This window comes from Sarcophilus harrisii, chromosome 3, assembly GCF_902635505.1.
Source record: "Sarcophilus harrisii chromosome 3, mSarHar1.11, whole genome shotgun sequence".
Lineage (NCBI taxonomy): Eukaryota > Metazoa > Chordata > Mammalia > Dasyuromorphia > Dasyuridae > Sarcophilus > Sarcophilus harrisii.
Genome location: NC_045428.1, coordinates 489210989 through 489227814, shown reverse-complemented (window position 1 = coordinate 489227814; position 16826 = coordinate 489210989).

The following is a 16826-nucleotide window of genomic DNA, read 5'->3' as shown; positions in this document are numbered from 1 at the left end:
GGGATATTAATGCACTGTTGGTAAAGTTGTAAGCTAATCCAATAATTTTGGAGAACAATTTTTAAGTATGTCCAAAGTGCTATAAATCTTTTCATACACTTTGCCTCAGCAATACTAGTCTGTGACCCAAAGAGATCATAAAAAAGGAGGAAAGGACTCCTATTTGTAACAGCTATTTTTGTGGTGGTGGAGAACTAGAAATCAAGAGGATGCCCATCAGTTGCGAAAGAAATTGTGGTAAATGAATAATGTAATACTATTGAGCTACAAGAAATGACAAGTAGGATGGTTTCAGTAATATCTGAGAAAACTTGCATAAACTGATGCAAAGTGAAATGCATAGAACCGGGAGAACATTGTATACTATAACTTTAATATTTTCTGATGATTGACTTTGAATAACAGTTATTTTCAGCAATACAGTGATCAAAAATTATTCTGGAGGATTTGTGATAAAAAATGCTATTCACCTCCAGAGAAAGAACTCATGGAGTCTGAATGTAGATTAAAGTGTACTTTTAAAAAACTTTCTTAATTATTATTCTTGTTTTTTTTCTGAATTTACAACATGATTAACATGGAAATATTTTTAGTCAAATTGTATGTCTTCTCAAAGAAGGAGATAGGAAAGAGGAATCAAATTTGGAACTTAAAATGTTGAAGCAAAAGAAACAAAAATACTATTACAGTTTTTTGTTTATGTGTAATTGAAAGAAAATTAAAATTAAATGATAAAAGAATATAGCAACTAACTACCAAATACTAAGCATGTATTAGATTAAATTAAAGCAATTATTAAGCACAGATTAAGGATAAGATACTAATGGGCACAGGAGATACAAAGACTAAAATGAAATCTTCATCCTCAAGGAATTTATCTTTTGTCATAACCTACAAAGTGTTCACAAGTAAATATGTGATGATTTGAAGAAAGAGGAGACACATAATTAGGTGGGTCAGGAAGGATTTTATGGAGGTGATAGCACAAGAGATTAGATTTGAAGAGAGACAAATTCTATAAAGTGGAATTGTCAGCACAATGCACACAGACTGAAATGAAATACTGATTTGTTTTTTGGAGACATTCAAGGTTGTCACATGGCTATTGTCTAAAGTCAGATTTGAACTCAAGTCTTCCTGACTTCCAAGCTGGTTGGTTCTCTGTCTACTATACCTCCTAGCTGAGATACTAAATTATTAATCCAGCTGGTAATCCATTTTGTTTGAAACAGTGTATGGAAAACAATAATATGAAATAAGACTTGTGTAAATTTAAAAGTAAAAAACCTGAAAACAGGATTTATAGCATCAATCAGCTACTCAATTAGTATTTATAAAGTACCTTTCAGTCATGTTCAACTCCTTATGACACCATTTAGGATTCACTTAGAGCAGATATTAGAATGATTTGCCATTTCCTTCTCTAACTCACTTTACACATAATGAAAGTAAGGCAAACATGGCCAAGTAACTTTGTCAGGGTCACAGAGTTAATAAGTTTATAAGTCCATATTTGAACTCTAGAAGTTATTTTAGGACTCTAGGACCAGCACTCTATCTACTGTGCTACCTAGCACCCATTATAAGCCAAGGACTATGTTAAGCTCCTGAAGATACAAAGAAAGACAAAAGCCAGGTCTCACTTTCAAGGACCTCATAAATTAAGTGGGAAGACAACATGCAAATATTTGTATAGAAATCGAATCTATCCATTCATCCATCTATGTATGTATGTATGTCTCTATCCATACATCTATCTATCTATCTAATATCTATAGGTATAGAGAGATAGATATAGATTAAATAAACATAGATATAAGATATAGTATGTAATAGTTCATATATATGCACATATACATCTAGATATCTATGTAATTGGACATAATTTCAGAAGGAACCACTAATATTAAGGAAGACAAGGAAAAAACTGCTTGGAAAAGATAGAAGTTCTCTGACTTTGCAAATTATTATCTCTATAACTTTAGACAAGTCACTTACATCTGCTTCCTCATCTGCAAGATGACAAGGTTTGGACTAGATGAACAAGAAGGACGCATCCAGTTCTATAGTCTAATATGTATGTAGAGGAGATGGGCAGGTAAAGTACTATGAGCAGCTGAAAATGGATAGATCATCTTTATCCTGAGAAGGGAACATCAGTGGAAGCGTAATGAAAATGGTACTCATTTTAGATATTTAAGCAAAGATAAAGAGACAAGAGAATGAGGAGAACAGAAAATAGTCTAGTTTTGTTGGAATGTGGATTATTTAAAATAAGTTCAGGGTATAATAAATAGTAGGGACTTTGAAAACCAGGACAAGATATTTGGACCTTATTTGGTAAGGAATGGAAGGCCACTAATGATTTTGGGGTAGAAAAGTCATATGTCTGAGAAAGAAAAAAATCAAAGTACAATTAAGAATTATGACTTGAGAAGTGGATGAAACAATAACATGAGATAATAAAAAGAGTATTGACTCTGAAGTTATGGGGTATGGATTTGAATCCTACCTCTACTATTAAGATTTTTAGCATTCATGGGTATCAGTTAAATAAAAAAGATAAAAGAGATAGTTCCCGGGGTCCCTTCCAGTTGTAGATCTCTGAATCTATGAAATAGGAAATACAAAGGACAGTGAGAGGTTGTTGAGAGGAGAGAACACTAGTCTCCTTCAGTCTTCTTTGGGACTTTGAGTTACCTTGGGCACTTCAGGCTTCCAGTTTTGAGAAGGAAGATGAGAGAGACTTCAGATTGCTGAAGGAAAAGATGTTGAGAAAACCAGAAAGGAGTTGACAGTCACTATCATTTGCCTATCCCCGCTTGCACACCAAAATGTTAGGGAAGTTTCCCCTTGAGCGAGATCTTATTTTCTTCTTTTTGGTTGAGCCGAGTTTCCTCACTCCCAATGTTAGAGCTCATTGTATTTTTATATTCTGTGTATATTTTCTCTGATTTCTGTTTTTGGGGTAAATAGGTTTCTTTTCTATTATGTGTGGAACTCTATTATGAGTTCATTGTGGAACTGGTATTTAGTGGAAAGGGGGTCAAGCCTGGAGTATAGAACTTGGGATCCCCCCTCTAACAATAGCATGGCAATCAGGATTCAGATACAATTTCACCCTCTCTCTTTGAGGAGGTCAAAGTAGTCTCTAGTCTCAACCTTTTCCTTCGCTTGGCAGGAATTAAAATGTCCCTTGGAGAAAAGTTGTAGAAAGAGGCTGGGCATGTCTCTTTTGTCTCCCTTTGAGACACCCAAAGACAACTCCTTGCTACACATTAGCCCTCACCCTTCTTAGGCCTCTCACATGTAGGGCTATTTGTTATATATATTTAAGGGAGAAGAGATGAGAATAGCAACAAAAATACTTGGAGTGGGATTTGAGAGGAAGAAATATACATGAAGTGAGATTCCAAAGGTAGAATTATGACTAAGAGAAATAGTATTGAAGGAAAAATCCTGCATGAACCCCAAGCTTTTTTCTTGGTAGTTTATTTATGGCTTGTTAGATTTTTCTATTTGAGATTGGGTTAAAATCCCTTGTTAATTGGAGTGTTTCACATTTTTATAGATAATCATCCATTTCCTTTAAAGCTCTCAGTTTTGCTAGCATGTAATTATCTATAGCAGTTCTTTATCAAGAATTCTCTCCTGCCCCCACTCTATTCATTATGAACTCACACTGTTTGTTTTTTATTTTGGTTATTTTATTTTCCTATCTCTTTTTTGATCCACACAACTAATGGGTTATAGATTTTGTTATTCTTTTCTTTTTTTAAAAAAAGATTTTTTTTTTAGCAGTTACACAGTCCTTTTGAATTTCTCTCTCTTGATTTTTAATTGAATTTCTCTATGCTTGTTTTGGAATCATTGATTTGTTGTTTTTCTATTTTTTTCAACTACATAATCAGTTTACCAATCCTCTCTTTCCCCTCTTTTGTTAATATATTTCAAGTGACCTAAAATTTCCTTTCAGGGAAGTATTTGTAGCATCCAATAAATTTTAATCTATTTTCTCATTGTTACCATTCTTTTTAAAGTATGTATTGTGTCATTTTCTATGGTCCTTTTAAACATATAAACAAAGTTTCCATGTATATTTCACTTAACCTCAATTTTCTCTATCTGAAGTAACAATTTCAATTACTATTTTTGAAACTAATACATAATATTTTCCCAATCTTTCATTTATACTCTGCATGTATCTTCAGGTTTGAAGTACACTTCTTATATACAGCAAATTGTTGAGTTGGATTTTCTTTTTCAGTCTTTCATTCTTTTCAGTTAATATATTTATAATTAGGAATATTATAGTTAAGTCTTTACTTTCCTCCATTGTATTCTATATTGTATTATTTTCCCCCTTTAAAAAAATCAGAATTTACTGGTTTGTTTCAGTACACTAAACTAAAACAAATTTCCTCCAGTTATCATGCCCAATCTTTAGTTCCTTGAGTTTACTTTTATTTTTGGAACACTCCCTTTGAAATACTTCACTAAATCTCACTTTCTGACAACTTCTCAGAATTTTTTCATCATGTAACCCTGAGGGGATGTAGTTTCTACGACTGTCATTGCCAGACTCTGTTGTGATTCCAACATTGATCAAATAGTCCATGTCAACTAACTTTTTAAAAAGTATTTACTGAGAGTAAAAAATATTTACTGAGAAGGTATAAAAAGGGCAAAAATTACATCTCCTAGAGTGAAGGTATATTCTCTTCTCTATACACTCAAATGATGTCTAGAAAGGTGGGAACAACCTTAAAGCCCAAAAGTAGAAAACATGTAGGACAATAGGGTAACTCTAGAGCCTTGGAGATTGTTTTTCCCTTTAAGAAATTTGTATAAAATTTGCTTTAGAGTATGATATTACCTTATATCATCCATTGCATGGATGAATTACTACTTCCTTGTCAGCTGAACTGGCACCTTCTATGGGCTAGGGAAAGAGGAGGTTCTTTGCCTCATTTGCTCTTTAGCCATATTTATTGAATGGGGGCAGCCTCAGCCAAAATGAGGTCTGTTAAAGACCTTAGCTTAGAGCCATCTCCAGCCATCCTGATCTCTAAATGGCCACTGTACCCAGGTGGCTCTGGAGGGAAAGTGAGTCAGGTGACCTTGCACAGCCTCCCTCACTTAAATCCAATTCACCTGCATGTCATGGCATCCCCTCTCTGATGTCATGGTCCTGTTTAAGAAAGAAGGTTACTGGTGATTTCAGATAGCTTTGATGAATCTCCTAGCCCCATTGCTAAACTGGACACTTCAGTTGTGCGCTACTCATTCAGCTACAATCAGAAATGAAGAAACACAACAGAAACAGAAGTGCTATGTGCTTTAGGAAACAAAAAAGGTCATGATACCTGAGTGAGAAGTGAGGAAACTGGTCTTTTCTTGATCCAGAAGATCACCATAGCAGGTTTTAAATAATAAGGACCTGCTAGAGAAGAGAGAGAGAGAGGGGAGAAGGAAAGGGAAAAGAAAAGAAAGAAAGGAAAGATAGGTGAATATTCCTTCTGACTGAATCCAACTAATTTTTTTTCATTCTGTAATAGTAAGTCTGTAATCGTGTTAAAATGGAAGCAAGAAAGGAATATCATACATTCTATATAGAATCCATTGGGAAGGACAAAAAAAAAATCCTCCAAGTAGTAGGTTCTTATTGGCCAGTCTTCCCCCCACCTCCATTAGATTATCTTTCAGTTGAAATCAAGAAACATTAGGTAATTACTGTGTGTGAGTTAGGGTTGGAGATATAAAAATAAAAATGAAACAATTCCTTCTTTCAAAAAGTTTACATTCTAGGTAGATTCAATATTTATATAGATTAATAAATATAATACAAATTAATATTTAATATTAGAAATTACACAATATTTTAAGGTTTGCAAAGCACTTAAATATTACCTCATTTTATCTTCACAATAGTTCTGGGAAATAAGTGTTCTCATAACATAAGGGTTTACGACTTGCCCAACATTATATAGCTAGTAAATATCTAGGGTTAACTTTGAACTCAAGTCTTCTGGATTCCAGGTCCAGTACCTTATCCATTGAAGCATCTAGTTGTCTGAAGGAAAAGAAAAGATCCATAGTAAATTCAATAGATGATCAGGAAAGCTTGGACTCACGTAGAAAGTGGTATTCAAACTATAAACAGATGGACATTAGGGATGCTAAGAAATGGAAATGAGGAGAGATTGCACCTGTGAAAAGACATACAGATGGGAAATGGAACATTTTATAAGGTGAAGAGTGAGCTGGCCAATTTGACTATTGTAGTAATAAAAGTGAAGTGAAGAGGGATGGGTAGGGACCACATTATGGATTATTTTAAATGTCAGGCTTATGATTTTATATTTATCATAGTGACAATAGGAAACCACATAAAATTGTTGAGTAGGAGAGTGGTATGGTCAGATGATTGCTTTAGAAATATCAATTGTCTGAGGCAGCAACTCAATTGAACCTTCCTAACATTCACCTCCAAAAAGCTTTAAAATAACTCCTCAAATAAAATTTTGGAATTGCAGAGGCAACAAAAGGTCATGGTGAGATATTTTTCCAACCTTACACAATTTATAAAGTTGAAAAGAAGAGTCTGTTGGGGTGATGGGCTGTGACAACATTACCACAACCCCAGAAACATCCCTTGTAGATGGCTGCAACAATGATAGTAGCAGCTTAGGGGTTCTTACCCCACAGAAAGTAAGGGAATTGGACACCTGGGCAGAAAAAGATTAGAAGGCACATTCTCCTGGCTCCAGGATTAGGACCTAGTTGAAATTGCCTATAGGCAATTCTGGATCACAATTTCAGGGTGAAGAGAAATACTAGCACTTGTAGCTACAGGAAAATGAAGGATTCTGGTCGTAGTTTCAAAGTAAAGAAGAGTGATTGTGATCACTCACAAGAGAATAGGAGCCATAGTCTCAGTTCCAAGGCAATAAAGCAATATTAGAAATTGCAACTACAAGAAAATATAAGACTTAGTCATAGTTTAAAGGCCAAAAGGAGAATTAGCATTTCTGGCTATAGCAAAATAAAGTCCAATACTGGATAAAGACTAGAGCACAGGCCAGGAAAGCAGTAACCACATCTCTCACTGAATCATGTTACCATGAAAGAACAAAAAACTTACAGACCTCAGAACTATTCTGAAAATAAGCAGCACCAAAAAACATGAAGCTTCCTAGGAAGAGAACTCAACTTTACACAAAAGTAAAAATCAAGAAGTAGTCTGAAAATGAGAAAACATCAAGAAAAAATCTGACCATAAAAAGTTACTATGGTAACAGAGAAATCAAGACACAAACTTGGAAGAAGATAAGAATGTCAAAGCATCTACAAGCAAAAATTCAAAGAAAAATATGAATTGAACACAAGTCCATAAAAGAGTCTCTGTAAGAGCTCAAAAAGAATTTTAAAAAATCAAATAAGAGAAGTTGAGGAAAACTTGGGAAAAGAAATGAGTGATGGCAAAAATATGTAAAGATAATCAAAAACTTGGTTAAAAAAACAAAAATATTGGGGGGGGCAGAGCCAAGATGGCGGAGAAGGCACACACGACTTTCTAAGCTCTTCTCTTACCCTCTCTATCAATATTATATTGAGCCTCAAAAAATAGTCTTGACTACAAAATTTGTAAGATAAGATATAACAACCCGCCAAAGAAAATCTGCAGTCTCGCCAAAAGTTTGTTCCGGGGCCAGGGGAATCGACAGACTGGGAGAGAAATTAGGTTCCCAGGAGAGCCTCAAACCGAAAGTGAAGCACAGATCTCAGTACGCTTGCAGCCCCAACCCATATGGGCTTTCCTTAAGTAGTTGTGATCCTGCACGGCAGAGAACACAGCCCAGGTTGCCTCTAATCTGTGCAATGGGGGCTCCTTGGGCCATAGAGCTTTCCAGGGTTGATTTGTTGGCAGAACCTGGGCAGAGTTCCAGGCAGAGTTCCGTAGAATCGTGTCTGCGGTCAGCTGCTAATACTCACAGTCCCACAAGGGCTCTGCCTGGGGCAGTGACACTTTCACCCCTTAGCCTCTAGCCAGGGCAATCGCTAACCCACTAGCCAACTGGCACTTCCATAACTCAGCCATCTAAACCACCTCCTGTTGGGGAAGAAAACTCTCACTCAGAAGCACTCCCATACCGGCCGAAACCCGTTTACATCTCCCCATTCTGCAGAGGGCTGATAACCCCTTGCCTAGGAAGCATACCCTAAAGGCTTTAAACATGAATAAAAGATGAAAAAGAATGATCTACAGCTTTATGCAGAAAAGAGCAGGTCAGCAAACCCGAAGAACAGCAAAACAAACATGACCAGACTGTCCTCCTTACATGATGCCTCATAAAGACACCATTAAAAGTCTCAAAAGAGGTTGAAAGATAAATGGGAAGGAAAGAAAGCCACAAAGAGCAACAACTCCTGAAATAATGGAAAAAGTAAAACATCTCAGAAAGTAAAGAATTGTAATGAAAAAAATAAAAGAATTCACTAGAAAGGGATTTATAATTGAAAAAGACAAAAACTCGCAAAAAGTAGGATCTGTAAACTGGAAAAAAAAAAAATTCAAAAAAAAAAAAAAATTAGTGAAATGGAAAAAAATTCCACGGACCAAAACAATACATTTAAAACCCAATTGGACATATACAGAAAGAAGTAAAAAAAAGCTAAATGAAGAAAATAATTCTTTAAAAATTAGAACTAAACAAATAGAAACTAATGATTCATTGATACACCAAGAAGCAGTAAAGCAAAAACAAAAAAAAATGACAAACTGGAAAAAACCATGAATTATCTACTTGCAAAAACAGCAGACTTGGAAAATAGATCTAGGAGAGATAATCTGAGGATTATTGGACTTTCTGAAAACTATGATGAAAAAAAGAACCTAGATACTATTTTACAAGAAATCATCAAAGAGAACTGCAAAGATGTAATAGAATCAGAAGGTAAAATAGGCATTGAAAGAATTCATCGAACACCTTCTGAAAGAAACCCTAAAATAAAAACCCCAAAATATTGTGGCCAAATTTCAGAACTATCAGATTAAGGAAAAAAATTTACAAGCAGCCAAAAAAAAAAAAAAAACAATTTAAATACCGAGGTGCCAAATAAGGATCACCAAGATCTGAAGGCCCACATTAAAGGACCGAAGGGCCTGGAATCTGATATTCTGAAAGGCAAAAGAACTTGTGATGCAGCCAAGAATAAACTACCCAGCTAAGCTGAGCATTTTCTTCCAGGGAAGAAGATGGACATTTAATGAAAGAAATATATTCTATTTGTTTCTAAGGAAAAAAACAGAATTAAACAAAAAATTTGATCTCCAACCATAGAACTCAAGAGATGCAGAAGAGGTAAAAATAACTCTTGAGAATTGTATTTGTTTGGATATACAAAAAGAATATAGTATAATTTGGATTGTACTGATATAACATAAAAGGAAGTAGATATGGAAAAGGGATGATGGCAGAATAAGGTGGAAGGAGGAAAAAAAACCACATTCCACGAAAGACAAAACCTCATACTGAGGGAATTAGAGAGGGGAGGAACAATGTGTGAATCTACCCTCTAGAGTTCTCAAAGAAAAAATAATTGACATTTGTTTAGAGAAAATTCTCTCCGCCTCATTAAAAAGGGGAAAAAGGAAAAAGAAAAAAGGTAATAAGAGAAGGAAGGGAAAAGATTCAAAGGGAGGGAGGATTCTAAGAGGTAAGCATCATGATACAAGTGGGGCAATAGTTCAAAAAGGAAAAGAGGGTTGGGGAGGCAAGAAAAGCAAAGCATAATCTGGGTTATAGGAGGCAGGAAATACGTTTGAATTTAACCAAATGTGAATGATGAACTCCAGCATAAAGAGGGAATAGCGACTGGATAAGGAACTCAATATTTGTTTCACAATTTAAAGCAAAGATACAAAAAGTGTAAGCTAGAAACAAAATCTATTATGCTACAGGTGAAGTCAAAAAGGGATGCCACCATCTCAGATCAAGCAAAAGCAAAAATTGATCATTTAAAGAGATGGAAGGAAACTACATCCCTGCTAAAATTATAAACAATGAAGCAATATGAATATTAAACTATGCACCAATTAGGCATCCAACTTCCAAAGGAGAAGAAGAGTTGCAAGAAGAAATAAAAAAAATTGTAATAGTGGGAGATCTCAACCTTCACTCCAAGAATTAGACAAATCAACCACAAAACAAATAAGAAAGAAATTAAAAAGTAAAAGAAATATTAGAAAAATTAGGTATTTAGATCTTTAAAAATTGAATGGAGATAGAAAGGAATAATTTCCTCAGCAGTTCATGGAACCTATTCAAAATTGACCATATATTAGACATAAAGACCTAAATTAAAGCAAGAAAGAGAAATAAAATGCTTTCTTTCAGATCATGATGAATAAAACATCAACAAAAGTTAGGGAAATAGACCAAAAGTAATTGAAACTAATCTCATCTTAAAGAATGATTGGGTGAAGCAAAATTATAGATACAATTAAAATTCACTCAAGATTGACAATGATGAATGTCATACCAAAATTGTGGATGCAACCAAAGTAATAAAAATTTATATCCTAGAGGCTTATGAATAAAACAGAAAAGAAAAGAAATAATTGGGCTTGCAACTAAAAAAACTAAAAAGACCAAATTAAAAACCAATCAAATACTAAATTTGAAATCTAAAATTAAAAGGAGAAATTAAAAATATTGAAAGTAAAAAACTATTGAACTAATTAATAAAACTAAGAGTTGGTTCTATGGAAAAGCCAAAAAATAGATAAGCCTAAGTAAAGCCGATTAGAAAAGGAGGAGAAATGAAATTAGTATCTTAAAATGAAAAGGAGAACTTTCCACCAATGAAGGAAATTAGAGAAATAATAAGGAGTTACTTTGCTCAACTTTATGCCAATAATTTGATAACCAAGTGAAATAGATACTACCTCCAAAATATAGACTTCCCAAACTAACAGAGGAGAAGTAAATTGTTTGAATAGTCCCATTTCAAGAAAAAGAAAGAACAAAGGCAATTAAACAACTCCCTAAGAAAAAATCCCAGACCAGATGGATTTACATTGACATCTACCAAACATTTAAAGAACAATTGCCCTAAAGCATATAAATTATTTGATAAAATAGGAATGAAGGAGTCCTAAAATTTCCTTCTATGACACAGACATGGTACTGATACCTAAACCAGGTAGGTTGAAAAAAGTAAATTATAGACCAATCTCCAAATGAATATTGATGCAAAATCTTAAATAAGATATTAGCAAAAACCACAAAAATCATCTCCCAGAATAAATACACTATGATCCAAGTAGGATTTATACCAGAAGCAGGGCTGGTTCAAATTAGAAAACTATCAATATAATTGGCCATGAAAACCAAATTAACAAAAAACCATAGATCATCTCAATAGATGCGAAAGCATTTGATAAATCCAACATTCATTCCTATTAAAAACACTTCAGAGTATAGGAAAAAATGGACTTTCCTAAAATAATCCAGCATCTATTTAAAACCATCAGTAAGCATCAATGTAATGGAACAAACCAACCATTCCAATAAGACTGAGGAACAAGGTTGCCCACTATCACCGTTACTATTTAATATTGTATTAGAAATGCATTTGGCAATAAGAGCTGAGAAAGAAAAAGGAATAAGAATAAGGCAATGGGAAACCAATTATCACTCTTGCTGACGACATGATGGTATATTTAGAGAACCCAGAGATTCTACTAAAAGTTATTAGAAAATAATCCACAACTTTAGCAAAGTTGCTGGTTATAAAAAAACCCACAAGTCATCACATTCTTATAATATCACTAACAAAATCCAACAGTCAGAGTTACAAGAAATTCCATTTAAAGTAACTACTGATAATACAAAAATATTAAGAATCTATTTGCAAAGGGAAAACGCTTTAGAGCAAATTCAGACCACTTTTCACACAAATTAAGTCTGATCTAACCAATTGAAAATATTAAATGCTCTTGGATAGGCGACAAATATAATAAAGATGATAATATACCTAAACTAATCATTATTTAGCCACCAATCAGACTCCCAAAAACTATTTTAATGACCTAGAAAAAATAACAACAAAATTCCATATGGAAAAACAAAAGGTCAAGAATTCCAGGGATAATGAAAAAAATCAAATGAAAGATGCTTAGCTGTACCAGATCTAAATATATTATAGAGCAGCAGTTAAAAACCATTTGGTATTGGCTAGGAATAATTGTTGATCAGTGAATAGGTTAGGTTCAGGATAAAACAGCAACAACTATAGAACCTAGTCTTTGACAAACCCAAAGACCCCAGCTTTTGGATAAGAACTTAATGTTTGATAAAATTGCGGGAAAATGGAACTAATATGACAGAAACTAGGCATTGATCCACACCTAACACTATAAACCAAAAAGGTCAAAATGGTTCATGACCGCATAAAGAATGAAATTATTAATAAATTAGAGGAATACAGATAGCTTACCTCCAGACCTGTGGAAGGGAAGACTTTATGACCAAAGAAGAACTAGAGATCACTATTGACTACAAAATAGAACATTTTAATTATATCAAATTGAAAAGTTTTTGTACAAAGAAAACTAATGCAGACAAGATTAGAAGGGAAGCAATAAACTGGGAAAATATTTTTACAGTCAAAGGTTCTGATAAAGGCCTCATTTCCAAAATATATGAAATTAACTCTAATTTATAAAATCAAGCCATTCTCCAATTGAAAATGATCAAAGGATATGAACAGACAATTCTCAAAATGAAGAATTGTTATTTCTATCAATGAAAAGAATGCCCCAAGTCATATTAATCAGAGAAATGCAAATTAAGACAACTCTAAGATACCACTACACACCTGCAGATTGGCTAAGAGACAGAAAATAAATTGTGAGGATGAGGAAAACTGGGACATTGATGATGTTGGTGGGTTGTGAAGAATCCAACCATTTGGAGTAGTTTGGAACTATGCTCAAAAGTTATCAAACTTGCATACCTTTGATCCAGCAGTGTTACTACTGGCTTATATCCCAAAGAGATTATAAAGAAGGAAAGGGACCTGTATTGCACGAATGTTTGTAGGCACCCTTTTGTAGTGGCTAGAAAGTGGAAACTGAATGGATGTACATCAGTTGGAGAATGGCTGAATAAATTGTGGTATATGAATATTATGGAATATTACTGTTCTGTAAGAAATGACCAGCAGGATGATTTCAGAAAGGCCTGGAGAGACTTACATGAACTGATGCTGAGTAAAATGAGCAGGGCCAGGAGAACATTATATACTTCAGCAACAATACTATATGATAAGGAGTCTGGCCATCCTCAGCAATGAGATCAACCAAATCATTTCCAATGGAGCAGTAATGAACTGAACCAGCTACGCCCAGAGAACGAACTCTGGGAGATGACTAAAAACCATTACATTGAATTCCCAATCCCTATATTTATGCCCACCTGCATTTTTGATTTCATTTACAAGCTAATTGTACAATATTTCAGAGTCTGATTCTTTTTGTACAGCAAAATAACGTTTTGTTCATGTATACTTATTGTGTATCTAATTTATATTTTAATGTATTTAACATCTACTGGTCATCCTGCCATCTGGGGGGAGTGGGGGGGAAGAGGTGAAAAATTGGAACAAGAGGTTTGGCAATTGTTAATGCTATAAAGTTACCCATGCATATATCCTGTAAATAAAAGGCTATTAAATAAAAATAAAAGAAAAAAATATTGAAGTTATTGATAAATTGTCAAATGATATGAACAGGCAGTTTTCCTTTTCCTTTTTTTACCTGAGGCAATTGGGATTGAGTAACTTGCTGGGGTCACACAGCTAGGAAGTATTAAGTATCTGAGACCTGATTTGAACTCAGGTCCTCCCAACTTCAGGGGTGGTACTCTATCCACTGCTCCACCTAGGTGCTCCAGTTTTTCTTTTTTTAGAAAAATGATTTTTACCTTTTTATTTTCAAAATACATGCATAGATCATTTTCAACATTCACCCTTGCAAAACCTTATGTTTCAAAACTTTTCTCCCTTCCTTTCCCCCATCCATTCCCTTAGACAGCAAGTAATCCAATATATGTTAAACATGTGCAAATTTTCTATACATATTTCCACAATTATGGATAAAAATCAGATCAAAAAGGAAAAAAATGAGAAAAAGTCAAAAAGCAAGCAGACAAGAAAAAGGTGAAAACACAATTATGTTGTGACCCACACTCAATTTCGGCAATCCTGTCTCTAGTTGCAGATGGCTTTCTCAATCACAGGCCCATTGGAACTGGCCTGAATCAGCTAATTGTTGAAGAGTCACATAGTCAGAGTTAATCATCATATAAACTTGTAGTTGCTATATACAATATTTTCTTGGTTCTGCTCACTTCATTTAGCTTCAATTCATCTTTCTCTCCAGGCCTTTCTGAAATCATCCTGCTGATCATTTCTTACAAAACAATAATATTCCATAACATTCATATACCATAACTTATTTTAGCCATTCTCCAACCAATGGGACATCCAATTACTTTCTAGTTTCTTGCCACTATAAAAAGGTGGCTACAAACATTTTTGCACATGTGGATCCTTTTCCCTTTTTTGTGATCTCTTTGGTATTCAGATTCAGGAGAGACACAATGGATTAAAGGATGTGTACAGTTTGTTAATTCCTTCGGGCATAGTTCTATATTGCTCTCTAGAATAGTTGGATCAGTTCACAATTTCACCAACAATGTATTAGTGTTCCAGTTTTCTCTTATCTCTCCAATATTCATTATTATCTTTTCCTATCATTTTAGCCAATCTGAAAGGTGTGTAGAGGTATCTCAGAGTTGTCTTAATTTGTATTTCTCTGATCAGTAGTTATTTGAAGCATTTTTTTCATGACTCAAAATTATTTTAATTTCTTCATCTGAAAATTGTCTCTTCATTTCCTTTGATCATCTAAATATGTTTTAAGAAGTTTTCTTCAGATATTTTCTGTTTCCTTTTTCAAACTCTTCTGCAAAGTTCTTATTTCCTTTTCTCATTTTTCTTCTCTCTTTTAAGATCCTTTTTGAATTCTTCCAAGAGTGTCTTGTGAGATGGAGATTAAATCATATTATCATTTGAGGCTTCTTCTGGAGACATTTTATCTTTAGTATCCTCAGGGTTTGAGGTTTGTCCTTCCTTGTCTCCATAAAAGCTATCTACGGTTAGAGCTCTTTTTGCTTTTTTGCTCATTTTAAAAGTTTGAGGTCTGCTCTTAGGATTTGTCCAAGTTTCCTCTACAGAATGACAGTGGCTTCACACTGCCTTGGATCTGGCTTCCTTCCTGTGCTGGGTGGTTGTGGGCAATTTCCATGTTATTCTGGAGTGTAGGGGCTTAATATTTGCCTTTTGGAGTTGTGTTGGAGATCTCACAGATAGTCTTCTGATTCACTGGCCTTCTGAGTCAGAACAGAGTAGCCAACACTGCTGTATTTTGGCTAAAAGTCTCCCAGTAGATTCCCCAGTGCAGAGAGCCTTCTCTGCTCTGGGTCTCTATACCGCACTTGCACTGGGTTGCCCAGTTTCTTGAATGTTTCTTGATATTCTTCCAAAATATTTTCTGCTGAAAATTTATTTCAATTCAAATATTTGTGGGTTCTGTTACTTCAAATTCAATTCAGAGGCTTGATCTTACATTGACCTGAAGGAAATCAGGAAGAACTTGGACAAAGACCTAGCTACTCTCTGCCATGTTAGCTCCCAATAGGCAGTTTTCCAATAAAGAAATCAAAACAATTTATAGTCTTATGAAAAATGTTGTAAGTAATAACTGATTAGAGAAATGCAAATTTAAAAAACCTTGAGATAGCATTTTATACCTACCAGATTTGATTGAATGGGAGAATGACAAGTGTTGAGGGAATGAAGAAAAATTGAGACATTCCTTGTTGGTGAAATTGTGAATTGATCCAAGCATTTTGGAGAGCAATCTATAATTATGCCCAAAGAGTTATTAAATTGCCCACATGTCCTTTGATCAGGCAATACCACTACTATGTCTATTTCCAAAAATGACTAAGGAAAAAAGGGAAAAAACCCATATGTTTTATTTTTTTTTTAATTATAGTAACTTTTTATTGACGTAATCCATGCCTGGGTAATTTTTTTTACAACATTATCCCTTGCACTCACTTCTGTTCCGATTTTTCCCTCCCACCCTCCACCCCCTCCCCTAGATGGCAAGCAGTCCTATATATGTTGAATATGTCCTAGTATATCCTAGATACAATGTATGTGTGCAGATCCAAACAGTTTTCTTGTTGCACAGGGAGAATTGGATTCAGAAGGTAGAAGTAACCCGGGAAGAAAAACAAAAATGCAAACAGTTTACATTCATTTCCCAGTGTTTTTTTTTTCTTTGGGTGTAGCTGCTTCTGTCCATCATTGATCAATTGAAACTGAATTAGGTCTCTTTGTCAAAGAAATCCGCTTCCATCAAATTGCATCTTCATACAGTATCGTTGTTGACGTATATAATGACCTCTTGGTTCTGCTCATTTCACTTAGCATCAGTTCATGTAATTCTCTCCAAGCTTCTCTGTATTCATCTTGCTGGTCATTTCTTACAGAACAATAATATTCCATGACATTCATATACCACAATTTACCCAACCATTCTCCAATTGATGGGCAGAAAACCCATATGTTTTAAAATATTTATGGCAGTTCTCTGTGTGGTGGCAAAAAATTAGAAATTGAGAAGATGTTCATAAATTAGGAATTACTAAAAAAGCTGTATTATATGATTGTGATGGAATACTATT